Source organism: Megalobrama amblycephala, linkage group LG5 (assembly GCF_018812025.1).
Source record: "Megalobrama amblycephala isolate DHTTF-2021 linkage group LG5, ASM1881202v1, whole genome shotgun sequence".
Classification (NCBI taxonomy): domain Eukaryota; kingdom Metazoa; phylum Chordata; class Actinopteri; order Cypriniformes; family Xenocyprididae; genus Megalobrama; species Megalobrama amblycephala.
The window spans coordinates 31929474-31946645 of NC_063048.1; the positions used below are offsets into that span (position 1 = coordinate 31929474).

Genomic DNA, 17172 nt, shown 5'->3' on the forward strand with positions numbered 1-17172 from the left:
AAAATGTTGAGAATAAACTTGTTAAATTTCAAGAAAAAACTCGTTAAATTTCAAGAAAAAACTCGTTAAATTTCGAGAAAAAAGTTGAGATAAAATGTTGAGAAACAACTCATTAAATTTCGAGAAAAAAATCGTTAAATTTCGAGAAAAAAGTCAAGATAAAATGTTGAGAATAAAGTCATTAAATTACGAGAAAAAAGTCGAGATAAAATGTTGAGAATAAACTCGTTAAATTTCGAGAAAAAACTCGTTAAATTTCTATTATATATAATAGAAATATATATAATATATTTATTAAATAATATATAATATTTATTAAATAAATAAATATATATATATATATATATATAAAGGCAAAATAAATTGTAAATATTGAAATATAATTTTTTTTGTTCTTTAATTTTTGCATTTTTTTTTAAATTACAAAAATAAGTGTCACATGTAAAATATCAAATATAAAGTATATAAAAAAATATCAAATATCAAAAAAGTACAATATCAAACATGTAACACTGATTTAACCCCTTTGAATGCTACTCTTAAAATATCTGAACATTTGGCAAGTCTCGTCAGTGACCAATCCTGAGGTAGGTTTATAAATGTCTGCCCTGTCTGTGGACAGACATACACATATATCCACTTGACAAAAACACGACCAGCATCCCAAGGAGGACTCATCTCTGCTGGCATGCTTTTTATCAGCAGCACCACCAGCCCGCAACTCACGTCATCCAGTGGTACTGCACATTACCAAATTAGTCCCAGTATCAGCTGTTATCTGTTCCTGCTAAGGCTGCCAGGGCTGGGCCGCTCTCTCCTCCTTCACCCCTCCACCAGCTGCAGCGTGCTGAAGGATCCCAGGCGGTCATGATCTTCAGTTGAGCCTCTACAGATTCTCACTCCACAGGCCCAAGGTAAAAGCGCTTTCTTCCTTTAAAGGCTGCAAACTTAGCCTGTGATGTATAAAAACATACCAGTATAAATTATACGTATATATATATATATATATATATATATATATATATATATCAAATGCCAAGCTGGAACGGGTAACACTGGAACATGCTCTCATACACTATTTTCAACTGATAACAGATGTGTCGGTTTGACCCTTCCTGCACCGTATGACAGGAATGACTACGTTTATCGCCCTGGCAGGCGCCTGAACAAGCAACACAGAGGAGGCGAAAGTAGACCAGACACGAGAAAGAAGAAAAACGGAGCCAAAGAAGTTATCGGATGACTCATAGTGTAACGTCGTGACCGAATACCTTCTCTGACTTTGTTGAGTGCATGCTTCATATTTCAAACATTAGTTCATGATTGGTTATTGGAGCACGGACCGGGGGTTAGCAGGCCTCGTCCCGCTTTCCAGACTCCGTGGTGATGGGTGGAAGAAGCCAGCGAGTGCGGCTGACAATCTGTGCCAACCTGAACTGAGCACTGCCATTCAAACATAAATAAAGTCGTTTTGGCACCATAAATCCACATGCGCTAATTGCGCTTGCCAAGGATTTTTCCTTTCCATACTGTAGACCCTCCCCCTTCCACCCCCTCCTTCATGCCCAACGCAATGTGTCCGACAAGAAATACTGAGGTTTATCTTCAGTACAGTAAAGATTTAATCAAGGTTGGAAGGAAATCGCATGATCGCCAAATTTCATCAACATTCCTGTCGTATTAAATTTATTTCACTCGCTAATACGATTATATAATAGGAACCAATAAACAACAAACTACTTGATGGTTTTTTAACGATCTGAAAATGATAAACATCCCCTCCGATTCTGTGCTGTCAGTTCCTGTAAATTATTAATGGAACTGCTGAATGGAACGTATTTATGGACTCTGGCTGCGTCTTCGGCGGTTTTGCTGTCCTCACAGCTGTATTTCCTGATTTCTTGTTGTGCAGCCTGAGGCGGACTTTACAGAGCCCAGAAATAAATGGGGGGCGATTAGGGGCTGAACCGCGCTGCTTTTTAAGCAACATTCACACTGCTGATGGCGCCCTAACCCCGGGACACTAGGAAAGAAAATCTCCCGTCGCCATGGCAACGCAGCACTTTCTTCGCCAAGAACTTGACCTGCTCGTTCTACGAGCAGCTAGACTGCCAAGCAGCCCCCCCCCCCCCCGCAACCCACCCCAGCTCTCGTGGCTTCTGTCTCCGCTTAGATAGCCCTCTTGCTTGCAATGCAAGAATCCTTCATAAGCTCCTGTTAAATTTGCTATCGCATAAGGCCAGTGTTGGCGCTAATGCTCTAAGATGAAAGTGCACGCTCAAAAACTCGTGTGGGGAAAACCCGCTCTTTCCGAATTAGAAAAGTGCTTGTGCGTGAATAAGAAGATATTGTGTCAATTTATTCGTTGGATAATCTAATTAAGGATTAGAGCAGGAACAGTATCCAAAACCTTGGCTTTTCAGGAACACTGCATTCCGGAGAAGGGCACAGCGTTTCCCTGGCACACGCCCTTCAGTCCTTAGGGTTAGTAAAGAGTCAGGCTAATGTTTCCTCTGATCTGTGGAATTTTTCCGGCTGTGGCCATCTAACCCCCTGCCCTGAGAGAAGCTTGCAACAGGAAGTGACACATTAGAGGAACAAGCTCCTGCCTTGTTAGTTAATGTAATGAAAGGCAGACAAAGCCCGGCCATTAACACCAGTGGGGATTTGTCTGTTGATAAGGCCTGACAGGCACGACTGTTTGGCGACCCTTTTCCCATGGCCTTTGATAATAGATGTGAGTGCTGACTCGCTCTCGCTCTCTCTCTGTGCTCAGATATGCCCTTGGTAAGCAATTAAAGCCAGATACAACCTTCAGGCAACGTCCCCACAACCCGGTCCCACTGAAAACAAACTGCATTGCACTCTATTACCTCACAGTGGGAATTAACAGCGTGTCTCTGATGACTTCTTCAAACGCTGAATGAATTAATAATCTTCTAATACATCAATATCACCTTACCGTGACTGACGAGTTTTCATGTAAAGCGAGAGCTATTAGCTGAACATTAAGACTAGCAAAACATTAATAAACACAACCAATAAATGACAACAAACTAATGTTTGTAAGGGGTGCAGAGTAGTTGAATTTAAAGAGAAATGCGTGACGCAGAATGACGATGAAACACGATAAATAAACACAGAAATAAACTAGAAAGCAAGTGAACACTACAAACATGGCTCTTTAATTATGAATTGACAAGGTAATAACAGTACACATGATAATGCATCATCCAGAGGACCCTAACTGATCCTTGTGGGAGAGTGAAAAGGTTTTGTTAATTTCTAACTGTTAATTTCTAACTGTTAAAGGATTAGTTCACTTTCAAATGAAAATTTCCTGATAATTTACTCACCCCCATGTCATCCAAGATGTCCATGTCTTTCTTTCTTCAGTCGAAAAGAAATTAAGGTTTTTGATGAAAACATTCCAGGATTTTTCTCCATATAGTGGACTTCAATGGCCTCCAAACGGTTGAAGGTCAAAATTACAGTTTCATTGCAGCTTCAAACCGTTCTACGTGATCCCAGACGAGAAATAAGGGTCTTATCTAGAGAAACCATCACTCATTTCCTAAAAAAAAATAAAAATTGTATACATTTTAACCATAAATGCTCATCTTGAACTAGCTCTCTTCTTCTTCTCTATTAGAATTCCGGCAGTGTAGACACTGCTAAGTGTATTACTGCCCTCCACAGGTCAAAGTTTGAACTAACTGTTATATACTTGCACTAGCATATTGTATATGACAATTTAGTTCAAACTTTGACCTGTGGAGGGCAGTAATACACTTAGCAGTGTCTACACTGCCGGAATTCTAATAGAGAAGAAGAGAGCTAGTTCAAGATGAGCATTTATGGTTAAAATGTATACATTTTTAATTTTTTTTTAGAAAATGACTGATGGTTTCGCTAGATAAGACCCTTATTCCTCGTCTGGTATCGTTTAAAGCCCTCTGAAGCTGCACTAGAAACTGTAATTTTGACCTTCAACCGTTTGAGCTCCATTGAAGTCCACTATATGGAGAATAATCCTGGAATGTTTTCATCAAAAACCTTAATTTCTTTTCGACTGAAGAAAGAAAGACATGAACATCTTGTATGACATGGGGGTGAGTAAATTATCAGGAAATTTTCATTTGAAAGTGAACTAATCCTTTAAGTGGACCCAGCAGTGAGCCCTGAGGTACACCTCTTTCTTGAATAAACAGATCAGAATTTTCCCCTTGAATGATAACATATTGTTTTCCATTAACAGCGTGTCTCCAATGACTTCTTCAAATGTTGAATGAATTAATAATCTTCTAATACATCAATATCACCTCACCGTAACTGACGAATAACTGTTTTCATGTGAAGCGAGAGCTATTAGCTGTCTCTGTGACTGTTCTAACCTAACAGCATCCATTCGGTGATGCCAGAGAAATACTTGAGCAAGTAGAGCCATAATTACCATTCACGGATACATATAACCTGACGAAAAACAATGACCTCAGCGGTACGGCTGCGCCAGCCCTAACTGGGTTTGTTTTCCTTGATATCATTGTAACACGCTGATTGAAACGTGATATATCATGTTCGTTGACTTTCACTGTCTGTTTATCTGTTTAAATGATTCGTTGGTCTTTGCTGATGTCATGTGCTAATTAGCAATCAGTATAACATCTCAAAACAAAACCCTGCGATTTTGGCTCACGTGTTCTTGCCTCAGACTTGGCAAAAAGCTTTCTGTCGTCAGGTGAGATGTAGGTCACTTCTATTCTCTTCTTCAAAGTGTAGTTACATCAGATTTTGTAATGTTCTCAAAGGCTGCATGAGCTGTGATGCTTCTTTTAAGCTATTCGACTTAATCAGAACTTTCTTCTGGTGGGTGATAATTACATGAATGCACAATAGACCTCACAGACTCTGTTCCAAAACTTAGCCTCATTTCTTACTGCCTACATCGCTAGCTACCTTGTAAGGCAGCATGCTGACTGGAATAAAACCTCAAAGGTTACTAATTTAGCTTGCTATATGCAAGTATCAAATCTGCATTCCTGCTATTATAGCATGTTGCTAAGCTAACGATGCCATACTTTAATAACCATAAAAAAGTATGATACTCTTACTAATATCATGTGATTATTAGACCACCACCCAATGTACGGTTTGTACCACAGCTGCCCTAAACTAACAGTGTTGTTGATTACCTTTTTTGTTTCTGTAATGGTTAATCCACACCAGTATGTGTAAGCTCTTTAGTCACAGTAGTGTTTCTAATGCTAAAATATAGTTACTGTTGGGATTTAATGGATTCAAAGATAGATCACACAAAAGTTTAAGTCAAAAGCAAGTCTTTGGGAACAACTAGAAACTATTTGAAAGTCAATTACAAGACTGTGTAAAAGTACATAAAAACAATGCCAGCAAGAATGCAAGCTGTTATCAAGGCCAAAGGAGGCCATACAAAATAAAAAAAATAAAAAAAATGTTTGGTTATTATGTGTGAATAAAGACTATTTAGTTGTTTCAGTAGTGTTTCACTAATTAATGACAGTAAAAAAAAATTTTTTGACAGTTTTTTGACACTTGTTAAAGGTGCCCTAGAATCAAAAATTGAATTTACCTTGGCACAGTTGAATAACAAGAGTTGGAAAAGACATGGTACATGGAAAAGACATACATTACATGGAAAAGACATACATTGAGTTTCAAACACCATTGTTTCCTCCTTCTTATGTAAATCTCATTTGTTTAAAAGACCTCCGAAGAACAGGCGAATCTCAACATAACACCGACTGTTACGTAACAGTCGGGATCATTAATATGTATGACCCCCAATACATTACACAAGCCAGTATTAACGTCTGGATGTGCACAGCTGAATCATCAGACTAGGTAAGCAAGCAAGGACAACAGCGAAAAATGGCAGATGGAGCGATAATAACTGACATGATCCATGATATCATGATATTTTTAGTGATATTTGTAAATTGTCTATCTAAATGTTTCGTTAGCATGTTGCTAATGTACTGTTAAATGTGGTTAAAGTTACCATTGTTTCTTACTGTATTCACGGAGACAAGAGAGCCGTTGCTATTTTCATTTTTAAACACTTGCAGTCTGTATAATTCATAAACACAACTTCATTCTTTATAAATCTCTCCAACAGTGTGTAATGTTAGCTTTAGCCATGGAGCACCATCAAACTCATTCAGAATCAAATGTAAACATCCAAATAAATACTATACTCACATGATCCGAAGCATGCATGCAGTATGCATGACGAACATTTTGTAAAGATCCATTTGAGGGTTATATTAGCTGTGTGAACTTTGTTAACTGTATAACTGCACTTATAGTCAAGAGCTTGGGAGGGCAGGGAGCGAGAGATTTAAAAGGGCCGCAGCCTGAATCGGTGCATAGTTAATGATGCCCCAAAATAGGCAGTTAAAAAAATTAATTAAAAAAAAATCTATGAGGGTATTTTGAGCTGAAACTTCACAGACACATTCAGGGGACACCTTAGACTTATATTACATCTTGTGAAAGAACGTTCTAGTGCACCTTTAAGCACTATCTATCTATCTATCTATCTATCTATCTATCTATCTATCTATCTATCTATCTATCTCTGTGTATGTGTGTAATATTCTAAAATATTATTACAATTTAAAATAACTGTTTTCTATTTTAATATATTTAATTATATAATATTATTTTAACACATATATTCTATTTAATATATTTTAAAATGTAGCTTAATTTATTCCTGTGATGGCAAAGAGTCATTACTCTTTAATGTCACATGATCCTTCAGAAATAATCTGCTGATTTGGTACTCAAGAAACATTTTTTGTTATTATCAATGTTGAAAACAGTTGCTGCTTAATATGTTATCTATATGCTTGTCTATAACATAATCAGCCATTAGCAAAGACTTTGAGCCCTTCTTTTCCTATGTATGAATCAATGTACTACATTTTGTTTGCATAAAATCAGAATGCTACACATTCAAACAGTTCCTTTAAAGCAATTCTCCCGTTTTAATAACAAGAATGAAACAAACAATTCAAAAGTCCATTGCACTCTGTGCATCAGTTGGGGCCAGTGAGGCCTGATACATGGCAGGTGCACTTCCTGTTTTTGTAATTAGAAACAAATTAGGTTAGAGTGCTTTTTCAGGCTGTGCACCGAGGGCCAATGCTCTCTGCCCCTCCAGGCACACACTCACGCTCACGCTCACACACACATACAGAATTACACATGACACCACGCTGACAGCCAAATGGTGAAAAACTCCACCGCGGCTGCTCGCGAAAAGAGCTGCACCTGGAAAATTCATACAACTATTTTTTCATAATTAAAGTTAGCTCCATTTGTCTCCGGCACAAAGAGACGGATGAAGTGAAAGGCGGCCTGTGTTCGCACAAAGAAAGGGGCTGCCGTTGGTTTGGAGCAGGATGCTCTTCCCCCCTTCTTGTTTTGTGTGCAGGCCTAATTGAACACTGATGGATTTACATTAATTTCCTGCCCACACCTGCTTCCTTTATTTCGCTTCAAGATAGCGCATGAGAGCGATGTGCCTCCACGCCATTATGACTAATGGACGACCACGGTGAGCAGGTTTCTGTAGGAGAGAGGAGCCTGTCACCATAGCGAACACCTCCCTGCCGCTCGATACGCAGCTGAAGCCTGGCAACACGCGGACCTGGGAATTTCAGACATGTGAAGGCTCTTTGCCTGGGCCGCAAATACAGAATAACAACAACGTGTTACCAAGGACATGTCAGAGCTGTTTGTGAGGGGTAAAAAAGGGTAAGGCTCTTCAAAGCACAAAGTATTTTGAAATGTTAATAAGATGAAACCCTTTTTGTGAGATATTTTTCACATTAATGCATTCCATTAATCTTTCAAAGATAACAACCAATTAAGGAGAAAAGGAATACAGAATCTTTGTGTGAAATTTCTAAATTGTTTGTGATCAAACCAAGGGGTCAAGGTTAGCATGTTAGCATGCTCGTTAGCCCCTGATAACTTTTTATATGCTGTAACTGGGGCTTGACATTAAAGCAGAACTAAGTAACTTTTTTACCTTCATAAATAGTTTTCTAAGTCCTTACGATGGTTAATTGACTTGTGGTGTGTTTGAGGTGAGCACTAACCCCCTCTGGCACGTCTACGCCAGAAAACAGCACTTGCAAGTTGAGCTGCGCCGACCCGACACAATCTCGCCTCATGTTCAAGCGAGAGGGACAAAATGCTTTACGGTAATGCAGTATACACATAGCGACCTCGCTGTATAAGACAATTTCGAAAATTACCCACCTCCATCGAGATTTCTTGTACTGTATTTGCAAAACTACTGCGCTGGTGAGCGCTGTAGTCGTTGTAGTCCAGAGCTGCGCTTGGAGTATTTACGACAGTGTGATTCACTGAAGGAACCTGTAGGGGGAGCTTCGCAAATCTTACCGAGTTCCGCTTTAACACCCGCCGACCCGCCAAATGCGGGTGTATTTCAGCAGTGGCGTGTAACGAGGTCACTACTACTAGCCACTTTGGCGGGTTGAATTTTATATTTAATAGATACATTTTTCAATTGTAGTCTTTTTAAAAAGGCATCGGAAATAATAAACTAAGAGCAATGTTGTCAAAAATGCTTCCAATACTGATTTTAGATGCACAATACCAGCTGTGCTTTCTCTCTCTCTCATCTGTCCGACAGCGAGTTGACACACAAACCCGCCTCCCCTCACTCACTCCTTTCATTTGCTCCGGATGAGTATTGTTGGTGTTACAGGGCTTGGATTTTAGTGTAGGATTGTGCGTGTTTCACATGATTTTACTCATTCCTACAGATTTTGTATTCACACCCAAAGTGAGTGAGCATAAAGCTGCCTCTCAGTACTAAATTGAGGTCTTTTTTGGTGCTTATTGCGCGTAAACAGTCAAATACACACAAAATAATGTCAAAATGCCTGTCAGTTATGATTTAAGGTGTAACAGTATAATGGATCCGTGCATCAGGTCTTAAAGTGACAGCAGCCTAATATACCTGCTGCCAAATTAGATAATATTAAAAATATCTATATGGCAGTTTTTCCCCATGGTATCGATGGCAAAATTGTGGCCGGTGAAAATGCTGAGTGGCTAGTAACTCTAAAATCACTAGCCACAGTAGCTGGTGAGCAAAAAAGTTAACCCTAACTACAAGCTCATGTTTCTTTATTGGCAGCCATTCAAAATGAGCTGTGTGTTCGGACGAAAAACATATATAAACGTATATATCACTAACATTTCAAAATAGAAATGCTAACAGATAGTTTTGTTCGTGTATTTTTAGACCTCCTTGTCTGGAAAGCGATTTAACCAATCAGATTTAATCTACAATAGCCTTTATGGTTAGGGTTCGGAAAAGATATGGTTTTGATTATTTAACGGAAATGTTCAAACACCAACAGATGTTGATCCAGGAACATGTCCTACTTGGCCAAATCATGTTATACCAGGGGAACATACTGTATTCAGCTCATAATTCCCAATGAGAACAGCTTATTTATGCTTAAAGTAGTTACATAAAGAGTCTCCACATCTCTTTGCATTTGATCATTTTGTGATTCTCTAGAACATGTGATGGGTGGCTGTAATGGGTAACTGCACCAGGGGGAGGTGATAGCAGGCTTCTTTACCGGGACGGGGCAGCTCCCAGCAGCTGGAGCCTAATTGCAAACACTGAAAGAGAATGAGGTCTATCACTGATGATCATAATTGCACACAAAATCTCCAGGGTATTGTTCTATTCCTCTCACAGTTCCTTTTTGTTCAATAATGTGTTTAAAAGCTTCGGATAGTACAAATGTTACCTTTCAGGATCAGAGCACTATTGTCATTTACATTTTTAAGTGCTTTACGAGAGCACAGATGATCCACTGAATATTCCCCAAACATGCTCATGCCTGAATCATTTAACAAATGGTTTACAAACACTTGCTCTGACACACGGTGACCCCATGGTAAAGATGTAGGAGATGTTTTCTGAATTGTTAAAACTAAAGTTGCCATTTTTTTCTGGAAGTCACACCGTAACAAATAAGCTCATGTTTGGCATTGGTGCTTTGTGCTTTCTGTATTTTTTCCTAATTACTTTTAATTAATGAATTAATTATTATTATACAAGTATTATGTAAATGGCTTGTATTGGAAGTCCAATTAAAGAAAGCATATGAAACCTTAGAGAATTGTTTTAGGCTTTTGAAGCTACCTTCCAAACTTGAAGTCTCTGAAAAATGCATAAAAAAAAAAAAAAATTCTTATGAACCTGAGGTGAACATTAACAAAAGACAGCTCAATGCCAATGGAATCTGTGCAGGAGCGAAATGAATACTCCTCTATTTATCATTAACATGACCTTCAAGACTGTACTGTGATACATTAAAACAACATTGGAACAAATTCTTTGTTTAAAGAAAGAATGTTTAAATGCATCATTCCTTTTACAGTGTTCTGTGTTCTGTTTCATTGTAAATAGTGAATGTGAGAGGCAAAACATTGATGTGCGCCCAAGCCAAAAAGGAAAAGAAATGATGTCATTGCCATGTTGCATGAATATTGTAAAATACTTTTGTCTGTAATCATTCTGGGCATTGCCAAAAGTTACCTCATGTTCCAGAAACTACTTCTTTGTCCTCAAACCCTAAATGTAAATTCTATCTATCTATTTGTTTATCTATCCATCTGTTTATCTGTCTGTGTGTCTATCTATCTATTATGGAAGCTTGTTTCTGCCATGAAATAAAACATTATAAAAGTTAATTGCAACTTTTTATCTCACAATTCTGACTTTTTTTTCCTCAGAATTGCGAGATATAAACTTACAATTTCAAGTTATAAAGTCAGAATTGCAAGTTATAAAGTCAGAATTATGTGTTATAAAGTCAAAATTGTGCAATATAAAGTCGGAATTACGTGTTATAAAGTCAGAATTGTGAGTTATAAAGTCAGAATTGTGTGATATAAAGTCAGAATTACGTGATATAAAGTCAGAATTACGAGATATAAAGTCAGAATTGCGTGATATAAAGTCAGAATTGCGAGATATAAAGTCAGAATTGTGAGATATAAAGTCAGAATTACGAGATATAAAGTCAGAATTACGTGATATAAAGTCAGAATTGCGAGATATAAAGTCAGAATTGTGTGATATAACGTCAAATTTGTCAGTTATAAAGTCAGAGTTACGTGATATAAAGTCAGAATTACGAGATATAAAGTCAGAATTACGTGATATAAAGTCAGAATTGCGAGATATAAAGTCAGAATTGTGAGATATAAAGTCAGAATTGTGTGATATAACGTCAAATTTGTCAGTTATAAAGTCAGAATTGCGAGATATAAAGTCAGAATTATGTGATATAACGTCAAATTTGTGAGTTATAAAGTCAGAATTGCGAGATATAGTCAGAATTGCGAGATATAAACTCATAATTTCAAATTATTATGTCAGAATTGTGAGTTATAAAGTCAGAATTATGTGTTATAAAGTCAGAATTGCGTGATATAAAGTCAGAATTGTGAGATATAAAGTCAGAATTGTGTGATATAAAGTCAGAATTGTGAGATATAAAGTCAGAATTATGAGTTATAAAGTCAGAATTATGAGATATAGTCAGAATTGCAAGATATAAAGTCAGAATTGAGTGATATAAAGTCAATTACGTGATATAAAGTCAGAATTACGTGATATAAAGTCAGAATTACGTGATATAAAGTCAGAATTGCAAGATATAAAGTCAGAATTGCGAGATATAAACTCATAATTTCAAGTTATAAAGTCAGAATTGCGAGATATAAACTCATAATTGTGAGATATAAAGTCAGAATTGCGTGATATAAAGTCAGAATTGCGAGATATAAAGTCAGAATTGTGTGATATAAAGTCAGAATTGTGAGATATAAAGTCAGAATTATGAGTTATAAAGTCAGAATTATGAGATATAGTCAGAATTGCAAGATATAAAGTCAGAATTGTGTGATATAACGTCAAATTTGTGAGTTATAAAGTCAGAATTGCGAGATATAGTCAGAATTGCGTGATATAAACTCATAATTTCAAGTTATAAAGTCAGAATTGTGAGTTATAAAGTCAGAATTATGTGTTATAAAGTCAGAATTGCGTGATATAAAGTCAAAATTATGTGATATAAAGTCAGAATTGCGAGATATAAAGTCAGAATTGTGTGATATAACCTCAAATTTGTGAGTTATAAAGTCAGAATTGCAAGATATAGTCAGAATTGCGAGATATAAACTCATAATTTCAAGTTATAAAGTCAGAATTGTGAGTTATAAAGTCAGAATTATGTGTTATAAAGTCAGAATTGCGTGATATAAAGTCAGAATTACGTGATATAAACTCATGATTTCAAGTTATAAAGTCAGAATTGCGAGTTATAAAGTCAGAATTGCGAGTTATAAAGTCAAAATTGCGAGATATAAAGTCAAAATTGTGCGATATAAAGTCAGAATTGTGAGTTATAAAGTCAGAATTGCGAGATATAAAGTCAGAATTGCGAGATATAAAGTCAGAATTGCGTGATATAAAGTCAAAATTGCGCTATATAAAGTCAGAATTGCGTGATATAAAGTCAGAATTGCGAGATATAAAGTCAGAATTGTGTGATATAAAGTCAGAATTGTGAGATATAAAGTCAGAATTATGAGTTATAAAGTCAGAATTATGAGATATAGTCAGAATTGCAAGATATAAAGTCAGAATTGTGTGATATAACGTCAAATTTGTGAGTTATAAAGTCAGAATTGCGAGATATAGTCAGAATTGCGTGATATAAACTCATAATTTCAAGTTATAAAGTCAGAATTGTGAGTTATAAAGTCAGAATTATGTGTTATAAAGTCAGAATTGCGTGATATAAAGTCAGAATTATGTGATATAAAGTCAGAATTGCGAGATATAAAGTCAGAATTGTGTGATATAACCTCAAATTTGTGAGTTATAAAGTCAGAATTGCGAGATATAGTCAGAATTGCGAGATATAAACTTATAATTTCAAGTTATAAAGTCAGAATTGTGAGTTATAAAGTCAGAATTATGTGTTATAAAGTCAGAATTGCGTGATATAAAGTCAGAATTACGTGATATAAACTCATAATTTCAAGTTATAAAGTCAGAATTGCGAGTTATAAAGTCAGAATTGCGAGTTATAAAGTCAAAATTGCGAGATATAAAGTCAAAATTGAGCGATATAAAGTCAGAATTGTGAGTTATAAAGTCAGAATTGCGAGATATAAAGTCAGAATTGCGAGATATAAAGTCAGAATTGCGTGATATAAAGTCAAAATTGCGCTATATAAAGTCAGAATTGCGAGTTATAAAGTCAAAATTGCGAGATATAAAGTCAAAATTGTGAGTTATAAAGTCAGAATTGCGTGATATAAAGTCAGAATTGTGAGTTATAAAGTCAGAATTGTGAGTTATAAAGTCAGAATTGCGTGATATAAAGTCAAAATTGTGAGTTATAAAGTCAAAATTGCGAGATATAAAGTCAAAATTGCGCTATATAAAGTCAGAATTGCGAGTTATAAAGTCAAAATTGCGAGATATAAAGTCAGAATTGTGAGTTATAAAGTCAGAATTGCGTGATATAAAGTCAAAATTGCGCTATATAAAGTCAGAATTGAGAGTTATAAAGTCAAAATTGCGAGATATAAAGTCAAAATTGTGAGTTATAAAGTCAGAATTGCGAGATATAAAGTCAAAATTGCGCTATATAAAGTCAGAATTGTGAGTTATAAAGTCAAAATTGCGAGATATAAAGTCAAAATTGTGAGTTATAAAGTCAAAATTGCGAGATATAAAGTCAAAATTGCGCTATATAAAGTCAGAATTGCGAGTTATAAAGTCAAAATTGCGAGATATAAAGTCAAAATTGTGAGTTATAAAGTCAGAATTGCGAGATATAAAGTCAAAATTGTGAGTTATAAAGTCAAAATTGCGAGATATAAAGTCAAAATTGCGCTATATAAAGTCAGAATTGCGAGTTATAAAGTCAAAATTGCGAGATATAAAGTCAAAATTGTGAGTTATAAAGTCAGAATTGCGAGATATAAAGTCAAAATTGCGCTATATAAAGTCAGAATTGTGAGTTATAAAGTCAGAATTGCGAGTTATAAAGTCAGAATTGCGAGATATAAAGTCAAAATTGCGCTATATAAAGTCAGAATTGTGAGTTATAAAGTCAGAATTGCGAGTTATAAAGTCAGAATTGCGAGATATAAAGTCAAAATTGCGAGATATAAAGTCAAAATTGCGCGATATAAAGTCAGAATTGTGAGTTATAAAGTCAGAATTGCGAGATATAAAGTCAAAATTGCGAGTTATAAAGTCAGAATTGCGAGTTATAAAGTCAAAATTGCGAGTTATAAAGTCAGAATTGCGAGTTATAAAGTCAAAATTGCGAGATATAAAGTCAGAATTGTGAGTTAGAAAGTCAAAATTGCGAGATATAAAGTCAAAATTGTGAGTTATAAAGTCAAAATTGCGAGATATAAAGTCAAAATTGCGCTATATAAAGTCAGAATTGCGAGTTATAAAGTCAAAATTGCGAGATATAAAGTCAAAATTGTGAGTTATAAAGTCAGAATTGCGAGATATAAAGTCAAAATTGCGCTATATAAAGTCAGAATTGTGAGTTATAAAGTCAGAATTGCGAGATATAAAGTCAAAATTGCGAGATATAAAGTCAAAATTGCGCGATATAAAGTCAGAATTGTGAGTTATAAAGTCAGAATTGCGAGATATAAAGTCAAAATTGCGAGTTATAAAGTCAGAATTGCGAGTTATAAAGTCAAAATTGCGAGTTATAAAGTCAGAATTGCGAGTTATAAAGTCAAAATTGCGAGATATAAAGTCAGAATTGCGCTATATAAAGTCAAAATTGCGAGATATAAAGTCAGAATTGTGAGATATATAATCTCGGAATTGCGTGTTAAAATGTACAATTGCTAGGGAAATCTATCTATCTATCTATCTATCTATCTATCTATCTATCTATCTATCTATCTATCTATCTATCTATCTATCTATCTATCTATCTATCTATCTATCTATCTATCTATCAGCACCATGCACTGCACCTTTCCTTGTAAGATATTAAAACCCGTGCAGAGGTGTGTTTTGACATCTTTCAGGCTATGGTGGGATACAGAGGGGACTTGACCTCTGAGCAGCAGGAGAAACGCCTCTCTGCAGGTCACGGGGCTGACCTCTGACCTCTCCGGACGTGACTCCGCGGGGAGTGGAGCGGTGAGGAGTCATGGGAAATACAGGCGACAGCAGGGGCCATGTCTTTAACCAGATGGCAGGCTTAGATTAGTCATGTCCGCCCTGCATGACAAAAAGACAAGCACAGCCCTATCAAATCTGTCATTTCTCACACACAGCCTCTAAAGGTGAGTGATACAAATGCAAAAAAACCATCATGGCATATTCTATAAAGTGACAGTGCAGTGGGTTGTTGTTCCGATCAATGATGTCTTCATCTGCCTTCTCAGCAGCATGCAAGATAATTAGCTGAGTTTTGTGTCGACGGTGACAAAATTTGCCCTCATTAAGGAAGGATGGTGAATCATTTTGGAAATGAAACTCAGATGCATTAATACTCTAGATTAGATTGGCTTCTGAAATGTTATGAATGTTTGGACAGTTATAAAACAATGCATAAAAATGGGCAAAATTAATCATTTTGCTTATATTGATTCAAATGTTAGATTTCTGCATGTTAACATGCAGAAACCAATAACGATGGTAAATACATCTTAATAAATAGCACAACTCTGAATTGAAACCATTAAAGGATTAGTTCACTTCGGAATTAAAATTTCCTGATAATGTACTCACCCCCATGTCATCCAATATGTTAATGTCTTTCTTTCTTCAGTCGAAAAATTAAGGTTTTTGAGGGAAACATTCCAGGATTTTTCTTCATATAGTGGACTTCAACAGTTAGCAATGGGTTGACGGTCCAAATGTCAGTTTCAGTGCAGCTTCAAAGAGCTCTACATGATCCCAGACGAGGAATAAGGGTCTTGTCTAGTGAAACGATTGGTCATTTTCAAAAAAATTTTTTAAATGTATATACTTTTTAACCACAAATGCTCATCTTCCACTGCTCTGTGATGCGTCACGCATTACGTAATCATGTTGGAAAGGTCACGCTTAACGTAGTTGGAAGTACCACGGTAGGGCAAAAAACTCCATCTCATTTTCTCCTCCAACTTTAAAATCGTCTGACATCGCTGTTTGACCTTTTTTGTGTAAAGGCCGTTTGACTTAGTCTTTGCATGTTCGCTTTGTAAACACTTGCTTGGTACATCATTTACTCAGCTTCACAACATTCCAAACGTGACTTTTTTTCTTGCTTTATTTGATATTTTGAGGAACACTTTCGGTTCCCGCCGACTTCCAAAAAACTACAATGGAAGTCAATGGGAATCCAAACTGATTACCAACATTCCTCAAAATTCCGCAGAAGAAAGAATCTCAAGTTTGGAATGACATAAGGGTGAGTAAATGATAACAGGATTTTCATTTGTTGGTGGACAGAATGCAAAGAAATTGAGAATGTTCAAGAATTGTGTTCCATAAGCTCATTTTAAATAAGTAAACTGAACGAGGAGCAAAAATAATTTAGTTAAGTGTAAAACGGGCAAAACTTTTCTGACCTTACAGCCACACAGGACAGATGCAGCACAACAGATTGCCGAGGAACGTGAGGCATATTTTAAAAGTGGGAAGCGTAGCGAGAGAGAAGGAGAAAGACCACGGCCCCTCCAGCCCTAGAGAGAGCAGAAAACAGGACAAGGTTAATGTACTATGACAGACAGGAGCCAACAACTCTCTTTAATGTTGTCCCGTTAGGACGCCCCCGGTGCAAGCATCTTTCGCATCCTTTAGGAGCCTCTCTGCCAACAACTGGTGGGGGAGAGAGCTGCGGACCAGCTGCCAAACATGACATTTGCTGGCGAGGGCCACTGAACCCCAGCAGGTGACATCTGTGGAACAGCCTTTGCAGCCTTTCATCCCCCGTGCCTGGCAGTGGAAGGGTACCTGCGCGATGCCCCGGAGAGGGATAGATGAATGTGCTCGTTCTCTCTCCCCCAGCTGGGGCTCCG

General features: G+C 36.6%; 1 long non-coding RNA gene across 1 annotated transcript; it reads right to left on the reverse strand.

The window, feature by feature from the left end:
- Nucleotides 1–820: 820 nt before the first annotated feature.
- Nucleotides 821–16832, reverse strand: LOC125268235. Its single transcript, XR_007184844.1, has 3 exons — nt 16723–16832; nt 15219–15385; nt 821–953 (listed from the first exon to the last, which is right to left on the reverse strand). It is a non-coding gene; the product is annotated as an uncharacterized LOC125268235 (long non-coding RNA).
- Between the last annotated feature and the right edge of the window lie 340 nt (nt 16833–17172).